The following is a 13180-nucleotide window of genomic DNA, read 5'->3' as shown; positions in this document are numbered from 1 at the left end:
CAATGGGATTTTGCCCAATGGCACGCAGGGCATGGGACAGGTGAGAAAGAGAGTGGGATCAGTGAGTATTTGCTGCTTACCGAGGCATGACTTTGGTCCCAGTAAGGAGGTTCTTTTTCTAACATTTCAATGCCCACAATTCCAAAAGACCATATGTCCACTTTGGGGCCATATGGTTGACCTGTCGCCACTTCAGGCGCCATCCACCAAGGAGTTCCGACTACCAAGCATGGTCTGCTCTGCTCAGAGTTGAGCTGAGTAGAGAGGCCAAAATCAGCTGAGGAGAAAGCAAAATCCTGGTTTTATTTGAATTCTGTGCAACTAGGAAAGCAAGCAAAAGAATTCCCCAGTAGAGGTTTGAAAAGTTGCTGTTCAATCTCCTGGCAATGGCAACTTAAAAAATCCCCCGATTTTTTACACTGCCTCCAGCAGTGGCTTTTGTTCTTTGGAAACTTTAGACTTGTAGCTCCCTCCCTCTGGAAGGGACACACACAGGACAACAACACTCTTGACTTCTTGTTCCTTGTCCTATCTCTGTGCACATGGCATCTGTGCCCTCAGCTCACAGCGGGTGTCCCTGTGCTGCCATCAGCACCAGTTTTGGGAGCTGGCTGTCACTGCAAGCAGCCCCACACCCACATCCCTGGAACGCTGCACCTGACCAAGAATCTACTGACTCAGCTTGACAGAGCCATCGGTTCTGAGAAGGATGTTGTCACTCTTCACATCTCGATGGATCACATTGTTTGAATGAAGAAAATCCAGTCCTTGCAGGCACTGAGAGAGGAAACAGAAAGAGGAGTGCAAAAATGAGTGATGTGATTTCATCACATGAGAGATAATCAAAGAATCGAAAAGATTCCCTCTCCAGGGGAATGGGGAGTAATGGTGGATTACAATGCCACTGAGTGGAATAGCTTGCTGCTCCAACACTGGCAGAGCAGGACCTTTCTGAGGAAAGGCATGTCAGCTTTGGAAAGAGCAACAGCACCTGCTCTTTTAGACTGTCCCCTGCAAACCAGCCAGGATGACTCCTGCTGCAGTGCATGTGCTCAGAAGCAAAGAGCATTTTGGCTGCACTCCCATCCTTCTTAGCTGAGGACTGAGAGAATCGAGTCTCTCTTTTTTCTTTGCTCTTTGTTTCAAATCCTGCCACCAGCACCTTTGCTTTTAGAGGCAAGGAATGCAGTGAAGACAGAAAAAAGTTTAGCGAGGCAAGATGGGGAACAGCAAATACAAGAGGCGGAGCGAGAGTACAACAGCAGGAGATAAGAGTACTGGCACTGAGTACAGTGAGTGCAGGGGCACTGGCAGGCCGTTCACTTGAGATGCTTTTACTTGCCCATAGCATTCCAGCCACACAGAAACAAAGCTTGGCACATGAAATCACTCCTGTTCTGAGCCCCTGTTCCCAGACAATCCTGCCCAAGGCCTCAGAAGCACAGATGGGATTGCTGACCTCCCGACTGATGGCTGCAATGTGGTCTTCAGACAGGAAGGTCTTGTGGATGACATCACTCAGGGCACCTCCATCCATGTACTCCATGACCAGCCAGAGTTCCTCACCCAGAAGGTAGCTGAAAGAAGGAAACAAGGCCGTGGAGATAAACATGCATGGCTACCTTGATGTTTTGCTTCTGGGTTTCTTGTTTCCAGGTGCCTTTGTGACTAGGACAGAATCAAAGGAATAGACAATCTGCAGTCTGTGCAGTCTGGAGGAGAAAGGCACAGCAGTGAATAATAAGATGTCTTAGATGGCCAGCAGGTGAAAAATGCAGTTTAGTAACAGCCCAGGTAAAAAACTGTCAGGCATGGTGTTCCTGAAAATAAGCACCTAGTCTTCCTGGCATGCACAGCAGTGACAAAGATGGGCAACGATCTAAGAGAAATCCACTTTAGGATAGTTCATCAGCATTTAAGAATCTTTAAAAAATAAATCCCGGAAAAATGTGGAGGCAGTGTACTTTGAGGGTGTTGACTTAGTAAGAAACAGCTGATCCAGGTTTGAATAATTTTGGAATAATTTTCAAACGACAAGTGGCAGGGAAAACTCATGCAGACAAGATGCACTCTCCTCACATGCATTGGAGATGAGTAAAGAAATATGAATAAATAAAAAATTAACAGCTCTACTTTCTGCCACTGACCAAAGTGGGTTTTTAACCTCTCATGTTTGCTGTATGTAAATGCCCATTCATGGGATATGACCATGACCTCTCACCTGTCTAAATAATTCACAACACTGGGACTCCTACACTTCTTCATGATCATGATTTCATTAACAGTTAGTTCCTTCGTTCTCAGTCCTTGAAGATGTATTTTCTTTATGGCCACCTTAAATGACATTGAAAATCATTAACTGGAGAAGTTAGTGGCACGAGACCACAATGCAAATGGAGCAAGTGATTTAAATGACACAGCTGAGCTGTGCCAAACTGCCTTGTGATTAGATGCTGCAGTAATTAGGAACTGACATTCCAACAGCCCATTTCTCTGCTCCCTTGGGGGACAGTTACAGAGCTCCAGCCGCAGCTCACACCAGAGGGGAAAGCCCTCATGTGCAGCAGAGTCTGTGGGGCTTGTTGACATTTACCTCTCCTCCTGTGGCATTGTTGAGTGCTCTGACCACTTGTCCAAAACCCCTAGAAACAAAACAGAAGCAGAGAAAGAAGAAGCTGTTTAGCTCCTAGAGTGAAAGCCAGCCCACACAGGAGATCTCTGCTGGAAGTGTCAAAAACCTGCAGGAGGCAGGAGGGCTCTGCCAGAAGGCAGATGATGCATTTTCCTCTCAAGTGCATGGGCACTGGACCTGTTCCTGAAGCACTGGGGTTCAACTTCTAAAGGGAGTTTAGTCCTTCCTCTTGGGTTTCACTTTCTAAACTGTGTGGTTCCTATCCTGACCACAGAGTATTTCCTTCTGCAAAGCAGGGGAAAGAAATGTTCTTGGGAACTGTTATCTCACACAGCTTTGATAGAGGGTAGGTTCCTCTTTCAGGCAAGCAAGTTTCTTCTTTTCTCATTCATGGAGCAGTATGATTTTGAGACATACAAAAATGCTAAGGAAATTAACACAGAGCTGTCCCATACTTGAGACACAAGGAGATCTTCCAGGTCCTGTTCCTTGATGCAGGCAAGACCTTGGCAGCATGGAGATGTCACTGACAACACCTTCTGAGCACACTCACAAATTCTGAGCAGCACTGAGAGATGGGGTCATCTATCCCCAGAGTGTGAACATGTTTACAGCTGGCCTGACTTCACACTGGATAGACATTCCACCAGAAAAACACCTGGCCCATGGCTGTGCAGGAGTAACTGCGGTTGGACTCACCCGCTGCCAATGTGTTCCATTTCGGTGTATATCACAATGGGATTTTCCTGGTTCACCATTCTCTCTGAGGGAAACAAAATGCAGGATGCTGACTTTAAAGCAGAGATCCCAGCTTCCAGGACATACAAAAGGCAGCCCCACTGTCGGGGGCTCTGAGCCCTTTGTGGTCAGCTGGGTAGCAACAACCACAACCACAAGAGCAACAGGACAGGCAGCCCTGCAGTGCAGATGGCTGGCACAGAGACTGATTCTGTACAGTCCTTTGAAGAGTTCTCTTGACAGGAAACAAAGCACGGGGAGATGCATTCCCAGGAGAGAAGAACATCTTCCCCACCTTTCAGCAGTTGGCCAAAGGAATTTATTTCCATTTGTAAAGCAGAGCAGCTCATGCTATAACTGATCCCGAAGGGGCTTTCAGCATCAGGAGCCTGACCTGTTTATGAGCAGGCTGAGCTCAAAGATGCCCCTCTCCCAGCTAAGGAAGGCTCCAGCCTCTGCAGTCCCTCCAGCCCTCAGGGGCAGGGCAGCTAGCACAACGAGGCTGGCAAAGCCCAAGCATGAGCACTGGCAAGCAGTGGGAAGAAGCCACAGCCAGCCTGAGCCTCTTACAAGCTGTTGCCCCCATTGAGGACACAACAGGGTGGGATTTGAGATCAGCCACACCGAGGGGTGGATCAGTGCCCTTTTTGTCCCAACAGGTGATGGCAGACACAGAATCCACTGGGCTCTGGTCTCAGCCCCACCAGGTCTTATCTGAGAGCACAGCACTGGCAGCTGTTACAGGCAAGAAGCAGATTCATTGGGTTGTGCTGCAGAATCACAAAAGACTTGATGTGTTTTCCTAGAGACTGATCTGAGCAGGGCTTGGGCCAATGGGTAGGATTCTAACAGTCATGGGAAAGAGTGGGATCGGGTGTGGAAAAGTGCCATGGATCTGAGGAATATACCATGGCTGGGCTGGAGGCTCTCTCCTGAGAAATGCCTGCAGTACAGTTTTATCTGATGACGCCACTTGGATACATCTCTTGGACTCATCTTGATAAGCATAAAACTAGATGATTAAGTAAAGGTTGCTACAAAAGTATGGCTTTTTTCTTTGGGGGCACATGGAAAACACCACTTGCTCTCTATTTGTCCTGTAACCTGATGTCCTTTCAAAGTAATTCTTATTGACAAAAAGATAGCATTCTTGTGAAAATAAACTGCAAATGTAGTAATGGTAACAGTAGCAGTCATAAAAATGCCATCAGTAAGACATGGGGCAGAAGGGCTATTTCAGAGTGGAGAAAAAACCAACTCCACTAAAAAAGCCCCAAAACCCATAAACCGAAAAAACCCAAAACACAAAAAATCCTGCCACAGAAAAAAAAAAAAAAAGGCCTCCACAAAAAATAAACAACTCAAAAACATGGCCCCTCTCCCAAAAAAAAAATAATCCCCAACCAAAAAGACAAAACTCCAAAACCAGTCCATTTCTGTGAAGTTTTTTGCTCGGATTACTGGTTCGAAGTCAGGAGTCTAAGGAGAATTTAGGAAAAAAAAAATTCTGTTCAGTTTGGCCACTAGCACACGAGACTTGTCTAGATCATTTGCAAGGTCACAGCCTTCTGCTGATCCAAGAACAATTCCTGCTTCACCCTTTAGCAGAGAGGGAAGCTCAGGCAAACCCAAGCCCATCCCAGGTGCCCTCAGAGGCAGCAGGAACACCCAGAGCTCTCTCGCTGCCTCGGAGCACAGCACTTCCTCTGGGGACTCCTAAATGGCCCTGTGACACCAAACTCAGGAGGAGCATTTGGTACAGCTCTGCTGACACCTGCCCACAACACACCGTCCCTCAGACAAGAAACACCCCAGACGTACCCAGCATCTCCAGGTGCTTCTCCTCAGTCTCCTCTTTCAGGGAGATGAAGTAACTGCCCGAGCTTGAGCTCCCAGGTTCGACAGAAAGGCTTCCTTGGGATGATGCTGCTGCGGCAGCAGGATCAGAGCCCATGATGTGCTGGACCTGGAGCACTTCTGGTGGGCACTGCTCCTGTGCCTCACTCCTAACTTGGGGTCCTTCATTGCCAGACATTGGCTGGAATTCTTCGCAGGCTGCCCGGTGAGATGTCAACACTCGCACCTCAAGTCAAACAGAACAAAGCAGTCAGACACTACAGCTTGTCCCTGTCAGCCAGGAGTCATCGACTGTGAGGAAAGGGAAAGAACAGATTGACAAGGGATACAGACAGCTTGTTTCAGTCCTCCATCTGGGTCACCATGTTCCACTGTAAAAACACTTGAAGGAACAAGGAGAGCAGGAATAGGCCAGAAGAACATAGCAGCAGTGGAGATTCAGCACACCAGGAAATGTCCTTCAGAGTGACTGTGATACACACTAGCGCAGGATGGCACTCAGAGGCATGGCCCCACTCCCTGCTGCTCTGAGTGGATAGGCAAGAAGGGCAGAAACCACCAGTTTGGTGCCTGCATCCCACTTTCACTCATTCTAGAGCCTGAGGGAGGCGATTAAGTTTCTCTCTGACAATTTTCATTTCTTCCTCCAGCCTCTTCTCCCTTGCCCTGTTGCTAGCCTCAGAGTCCTGCAGCTGTGCCTGCACGTGTCCCTTGATAGACTGCAAAGGAGAAGGGAGAGGACATTTCATGAGTGGAGTGGCTGCCACTCTTTCACTCACCTGGTTTTGTTGATGGCTCCTGTACTGATGGAGATTCTCCTCTTGAATTCTTCCCATGTCTTCCTTGTTCTTTCTCTTCATGTCCATGATGGCACTCTGAGCTTCGGGCAGCTCTGCTTGTGGCTCTGCCTTGATGTTCTGTACACACAAAAGCAGAGTAAGGGACTGGGAGCTGCCATCAGGCTCAGCTTTTTCCTCTTGCAGCCTCAAAATCACATTTATTCAGCCACTTCTTTCTGCTTCCCTCCCCACATCTGCTTCCATTGCAAACCTCCTGTCCCAGGGCTGATCTCTGCAAATTCCAGGGCCCTGTGCTTCCAGTGCCTGTGGGACTTCCTGGCCTCCTCAGTCCCAAGAGCTCTGGTTTACGCCCCTCTTCCTGCCCTTCCCTCTGTCACCTGGCCAGTCAGGCTCACCTGGCCATTCTCCTGTGGCTCTTCCACCTGCTGCCTCAGCTGCTCTTCCTGCCCTCGGGCTGGGAACAGCTCTCCCTGAGTCTGGCATGGCATCTCTGATGAAGCACTCTGCTCCTGCCCTTTCTCTAGAAGCACCTGCACAGAAAGCAAGAGAAGATGGGTTTCAACTTCCCGTATGACTTTTGTGGGCCAAGACTCAAAGACTGCTGGGCTCACACTTTCCCAGAGCACTGTGCTGCTGCTCTGCTTGGTCATTCTGTGCCCGAGGGGAGGCACAGATTCCAAAGCGACCTTGGCCTTATAATCAGGTACCATCTGGGATTGAAGCTCCAACAGCCTCTCAGGCAGCTGACAGGGAATGTGTGGAATTTCTCAAGGGTCTGGTGAGGGCTTCCCTCTGCTTCTGCCATGTCCTGTTTGTCTTTCAGTAGAGACTGACACCCCGCCCTGTCCCACAGCTCCATCCTGGCTCTGCAGGTGTCAACCTGGATGAGCTCAGCCCTTGTGAGAGACACTCCTGGAGTTCACGTTCTCTTCAGGCCTCCACCAGCATTTCTGCCTTTCTGACATCCACTCTCTTGCTAGAAAACCTGGTCATTCAGGAGATGAGGATGCATGCAAAGATCTCTGATGGAGGTCACAGAGCCTCTATGGCCACCTCAGTACATGGAGGAGGACCAAAGTGTTTCTTCTCCTTCTTTTGTCAGCTGAGAATTCTGACCAGCAGAAACAGACACTCTCCTAAGGCCCCATTAACGAATGCACTTACACAGCCCTGAGGAAGCCGGTGAAGGAAACCATGTGTCATATAATGCATGGCATGTATGACCAGAGTCACCAAACACCACCTGAACATGGAATTGCTGCACTTCTCTAGGACAGGCAGAAATTGAAAGAATTAACTGGAGACATCAGGACACAAGAGGCCAGAGGAGGAAAACAATTCTGAATGGAAAAACCATCATAGCTTGAGGGGGAAACATCTCTGCCTGCTCAGAATTGGTCGAGGGAACATGTCTCTAATCCTCTCCAGAAAGGAATGCTTTTGGTGATCTTTGCACCTCCAACTGCCTTGGACCAGAGCCAGGAAGATTCAGTAATGTAAATGTTACCTAGATAGATAGGTAGGAAGATAGACGGATAGATCTCACTACTATAATCTCCAGTTACTGCCCTCTCTGTTGCTGCACACATTAAAACATGGCAGCCCGTGTGCCGATCAGCAGCGATCCTGAGATTGCTCTCCTGTTGCTCAAAAAAGCACACTCTTGGGGAATGTGGAGATTTTAGGTCCTTATGGAAAGGAATCAGACCAAGAGCACTGCACTGCACTGGGAACTGCACTTTTTGTGCATCTGTGCTCGGGTAAGTTCTCTTGGACTCAACCATACTGACAGTGCTAAAGTGGCTGGAATCAGAAATGCAGTCCAGCCCCTTCCAGTTGCTGTGATCTCTGAGGAGCAGCTGGAATGCAAGGGCATTGACCTCCTGCTAAATTTCCAAAGACATCACACAGTGATTCTCTGGGCTGTAGAATGACAGAGACAGTGTTAAACACAAAGTGATCTTCAAGGCCATGCCTGTAGGCTTGGAAACACAAAAGCTCCATCTGCATCAAGGTACAAAGAGGGCGCGAAATGCCTTCCAGAGCTTGATAAGGGCAGAAAAGATGGTGCAGCAGCATCCTTGCTTGCTGGAAAAAAAGAAAATGAACATGGCTTCTCCTCCTAGGAAACCCACAAACCACAAGATGGAAGTGTCAACCACTCCAGTATCTGAAGACCTTGGATGCAGTGAGGGGATGTTTGGAAGAGAAATAGCCCTTGTGCTGAGCACTGTCATGCAGGGATTGATGGAAGTCTGTCTGGAGGTGCTTCCAGAGCCTCCCATTGTCCAGGCTGAAGCTCCCTCAGCACCTCCTCACTGGCCTTGTGCTCCACCCCCTTGTCCAGCTGCCCTGTCCTTCTGTGCACACGCTGCAGCCCCTCAATGACTCTCTGCTTCCCAGGGGCCCACAAGTGCACACAGCACTCCAGCTGTGGCTGCGGCGCTGCCCAGCACAGGCCACGCTCACTGCCCTGCTCCTGCTGCCCCACTGCTGCTGACACAGGCCACCATGCCCTTGGCCTTCTTGGCCACCTGGCCACACGCTGCCTCATCTGCAGCTGCTCAAGGCCAGCAGCAACCCTGCGTCATTTTGGCCCACGCAACTCCGCAGCCACAAAGGTGCCCATTTCACCTCAGATACAGCAGGCACCACTGCAAGTTGGCCTTCCTGTTCTGAGCAACACAAGACAGCAGCCAAGGACTTGCAGCATCAGCCCCACTCTGGGCTCCAATGCACTTGCCAAAGGTGCAGACTTCACCACTAAACGGATCAGCAGAAAGTTTCCCCATCTGGTGTTTGAACCTTCCACAAGCCAAACACACCTTTCCAAAAAGGGAAAAGAAACAAACAAAGCCTTTTGACCTCCAGCACTACCACGTGTGCCCTTGGCCATGACATCACAGAAGCCCAGAGATGGAGCTTCCCTAAACCAAGCAGCCAGAAGCTCAGATGAAGCCCCCAGTTCTGCACTGCCCCAACAGGACAGGTCAAAGGCCAATTTCTCGCTGTCACTGCCTGCAGGAAATGCCTTCGTCCTGCAGGACTCTGTACTCAGCATTCTTGGCCAGACACAGCAAGCGCTGGCTGCTCAGAAATTTGCACCTCTGCCTTGCACTAAAGACAGCGCCCCCCACAATGGGCACTTACTCTCTTGAAATGATGAGCAGGCCGTGGTCTGACCATGGCTGGACAAAGGCGGTGGTCGTCTTTCTCATTGTCCTCCTCTCTGGCTTCTTCTTCAATAGCAGAGAGAGCCAGGGGGAAGACGGCTCTTGCTTTTCTCACCTGTGGCAAGAGAGATTCATAAGGACACGACATTACCTGGTGCCTATAACCTTGTTTGTCCTCATACCGACTGCCACCTCTTATAAGGAGAACTCATCAACTTTGTTAGCAATGGCATTCTAAGTCACTCCAACCAGATTGAAATGGGGACATTCAAAAAAACAGTACATGGCTATGACTTCGATATTCCTCCCTGGCTGCTATTTGCAAGAATATTTCTCTCTGCAAAAGGCAGCTTTTGGTTCTTGAAACCTCTGAAATGGAAAAGTAGGAAAGAGCCAGCAAGGTCATTACAACTGCTGAGCAGACATTGAAAAGTAAAAAGGGCTTAGAATCCATTACAGTGCCAATAAGGACAGGAAAGTTTACGCAGAAGCATCCGTACTTGCTGGAAAAAGAGAAAATGAATAGGGCTTCTCCTTCTAGGAAACCCACAAACCAGACATTGAAATGTCACCCACTCCACTGTCTAAAGCTATTGGATGCAGTGATGGGATGTTTGGCACTGAAACAGCCCTTGTGCTGAGCACTGTCTTGAGTGGATTGATGGAAGTCTGCCTGAAGGTGCTTCCAGAGCCTCCCATTGTCCAGGCTGAAGCTCCCTCAGCGCCTCCTCACTGGCCTTGTGCTCCACCCCCTTGTCCAGCTGCCCTGTCCTTCTGTGAACACGCTGCAGCCCCTCAATGACTCTCTGCTTCCCAGGGCCCACAGCTGCACACAGCACTCCAGCTGTGGCCGCAGCGCTGCCCAGCACAGGCCACGCTCACTGCCCTGCTCCTGCTGCCCCACTGCTGCTGACACAGGCCACCATGCCCTTGTCCTTCTTGGCCACCTGGCCACACGCTGCCTCATCTGCAGCTGCTCAAGGCCAGCAGCAACCCTGCGTCCTTTTGGCCCACTCAGCTCCCCAGACACAATGTTGCCCATTTCCTTGCAGACACAGCAGGCACCATTGCAAGATGGTCTGCCTCTTCCAAGAAACACAAAACAGCAGCCAAGGACTTGCAGCTTAACCCACATTTATGGCTCCAAGGCACTTGGTAAAGCTGTGGACCACAGCAAAATATGCCCCAGCAGAAACTGGCCGCTTCTGCTTTGGCCCTCACAAGGATGCCTCGCAACTCCACACTTTTTTTCTTTTCAACATGGGAAAATAATTACCCCCATAGCTGCATAGACAACAAAATCCTCCCTTTGCAGCTTATCAAAAGCCAAAAGACAGAGTGCCCAAATTAGACTCTACCAGTGAAGAGCTGCTCAAGGAAAGTGCAGACCACTTTCACAAGCCAAACACACCTTGCCAAAAAGGGAAAACAAACAAACCAAACCCTGGCACCTCCAGCATAACATCCTTTGCCCTTGGCCATAGCACTGCAGAAGCCAAGAGATAGTGCTTCCCTAATCCAATCAGCCAGATGCTCTCCCAGAGGCAACAGCCCCTTGCGGCCTCAGCATGACAGGTCAGAGGCCAAGATGTGCGGTCGCTGCCTGGAGGAAATCCCTAGCTCCTGGCAGGACTCCAGCACCCAGCATCCTCAGCCTGCAACAGCAAAATGCTGGCTGCTCCAAAACTTGCAGCTCTGCCTTGCACTAAAGACAGCACCACACACAACTGGCACTTACAGGTTTAGAACAAGGCGGTGTGAAGTATGTTGAATGGTTGTTGTTATCAACTTCATTGTGCTCCTCTTTGGCTTCTTCTCCAGGAGCAGCGGGAGCCAGGGGAGAGATGGCTCTTGCTTCTGTCATCTGTGGCAAGAGAGAAGCATGAGGGACAGCCTGGTACCTATCATGTAGAACCTCATTGCTTTTCACATCTACCACCACATCTTCTAAGGAAAAATCATAGCATTTGATAGCGACAGAGGGGTTCTAAGTCAAAGCCACCAAATTAAAACGGGACAATTCAACAGCAGTCTAGATGGATATGAAGTTGATTTTCCTGCCTGGCTGCTATAAGCAAGGAAGGTTTTTTCAGAAAAACGGAGCTTTTAGTTTCTGAAAGCACTGAAATGGAAAACAGTGAAAGTGACAGCAATGACTTTGCTATTGCTGCTGCAGATGTGGAAAACTAAAACTGGATCAGAATCCCATCCAGGGCAGGAGAAAGCAGGAAACGCTGTGCAGAAGCATCTTTGCTTGCTGGATATACAGGAAAATGAACAGCCTATCTTGTGCTTACAAACCAAGGAGCCAACAAACCACAAGATGGAAGTGTTACCCACTCCAGTGTCTAAAGCCCTTGGATGCAGTGAGGGGATGTTTGGCACTGAAACAGCCCTTGTGTTGAGCACTGTCATGAGGGGATTGCCAGAAGTTTGCCTGGATTTCCCTCAAGAGCCTCTCAATGTCCAGGCTGAAGCTCCCTCAGCACCTCCTCACTGGCCTTGTGCTCCAACCCCTTGCCCAGCTGCCCTGTCCTTCTGTGCACATGCTGCAGCCCCTCCATGACTCTCTGCTTCCCAGGGGCCCACAGGTGCACCCAGCACTCCAGCTGTGGCCGCGGTGCTGCCCAGCACAGGCCACGCTCACTGCCCTGCTCCTGCTGCCCCACTGCTGCTGGCACAGCCACCGTGCCCTTGGCCTGCTTGGCCCCCTGGCCCCACGCTGCCTCATCTGCAGCTGCTCACGGCCGCCAGCCCTGCGTCCTTTGAGCCCACGCAGCTCCCCAGCCACAAAGGTGCCCATTGCACTTCCGATACTGCAGGCACCATTGCAAGATGGCCTTCCTGTTCTATAACCACATCTTCTAAGTAGATATCATAAAGTTTGATAGGAATAGAATTCTAAGGGACTCTGACTAAATTAAAATGGTCTAATTCAACTGTACAGGAAATTGCTCCTCTGTAAATATTCCACTCTATCTGCCTTCAGCAAGCAAGGTTCTCTCTTTAAAACTAGGCTTGTAGTTCATCAAAGCTCTGATATAGAAATTTAAAATATCCATTTCGGACTTTGTTATTTTTCTTCAGGCATGAAAATAGATTTTCTTTCAGCCTTCCTAGCTGGCCCTCTACACTCTACTGCTGCCGGCCAAGCTCTAGCTTGCTCTATAATTCTTAAACACCAGGAACATGAGATGTTCCTTTATCACTCACCTCAGTATCTTCAGCACTGCAGAATACATGCTTCAGGTGACCTGTAGTGGGAAGGGAAAATGAACCAGATGCTGTTAGAATACTGCCTGGGCTGCTGAATCCCACAGAACAAGTTAACCCAAAAAGAGATGATTTCCTGTTTCACAACATCCCTCCAGCAGACACATTTCATTCACACAGTCAGCAAGAGATCAGGACAATATTCTTGCTTGTGCCTACAATTTGGCCTGTTTTGCCAGTAAATGAATACAAACATGACCAAGAAAATGCAAATTGTTCTTTAACACTCAATGCTCCTGTTCTACCAAAGACATGAAATAGCTTCTGAAATCCTCTCCGTGAGGTCCTTTTTTTTTTTTTAATCAGTTGCATGCACCAGTTCTCATTAAGTTGCTTGAAACAGTTGTTTAGAAAAGCTTCCCTAAAATCCCCCTGAGCTGTGGCAGACACTCACTGCTTTAGAGTTTGCATTTCCTTGCAAAGGGAATCACTATTTCAGCACTTTGAAAAGGTCAAGTTGGACAGTCAAACCCTTTCATGACAAAATTTAAAAAGAAATAAGCTTTCTCTGAATTCTGGGAACAATTGCAGAGTTTTTAGAAGGCCTTCCAAGAAGGTCTGCCAGTCTACATTTCCAAAGGTGTCTTGCTTGTCCCAAAAACTGAGGAAATGACAGACTCTGCTGCCACAGACTCTCCCATGGAGGGAACGGAAGCCCTGCAGGTTCCCCTGCAAATGCTGCTCCTGTGGCTACAGATACCCCCTTT

This window comes from Zonotrichia albicollis, chromosome 9, assembly GCF_047830755.1.
Source record: "Zonotrichia albicollis isolate bZonAlb1 chromosome 9, bZonAlb1.hap1, whole genome shotgun sequence".
NCBI classification, from domain to species: Eukaryota; Metazoa; Chordata; class Aves; order Passeriformes; family Passerellidae; genus Zonotrichia; species Zonotrichia albicollis.
The sequence above is the reverse complement of the archived record's forward strand: the minus strand, read 5'-3'. Positions refer to the sequence as shown.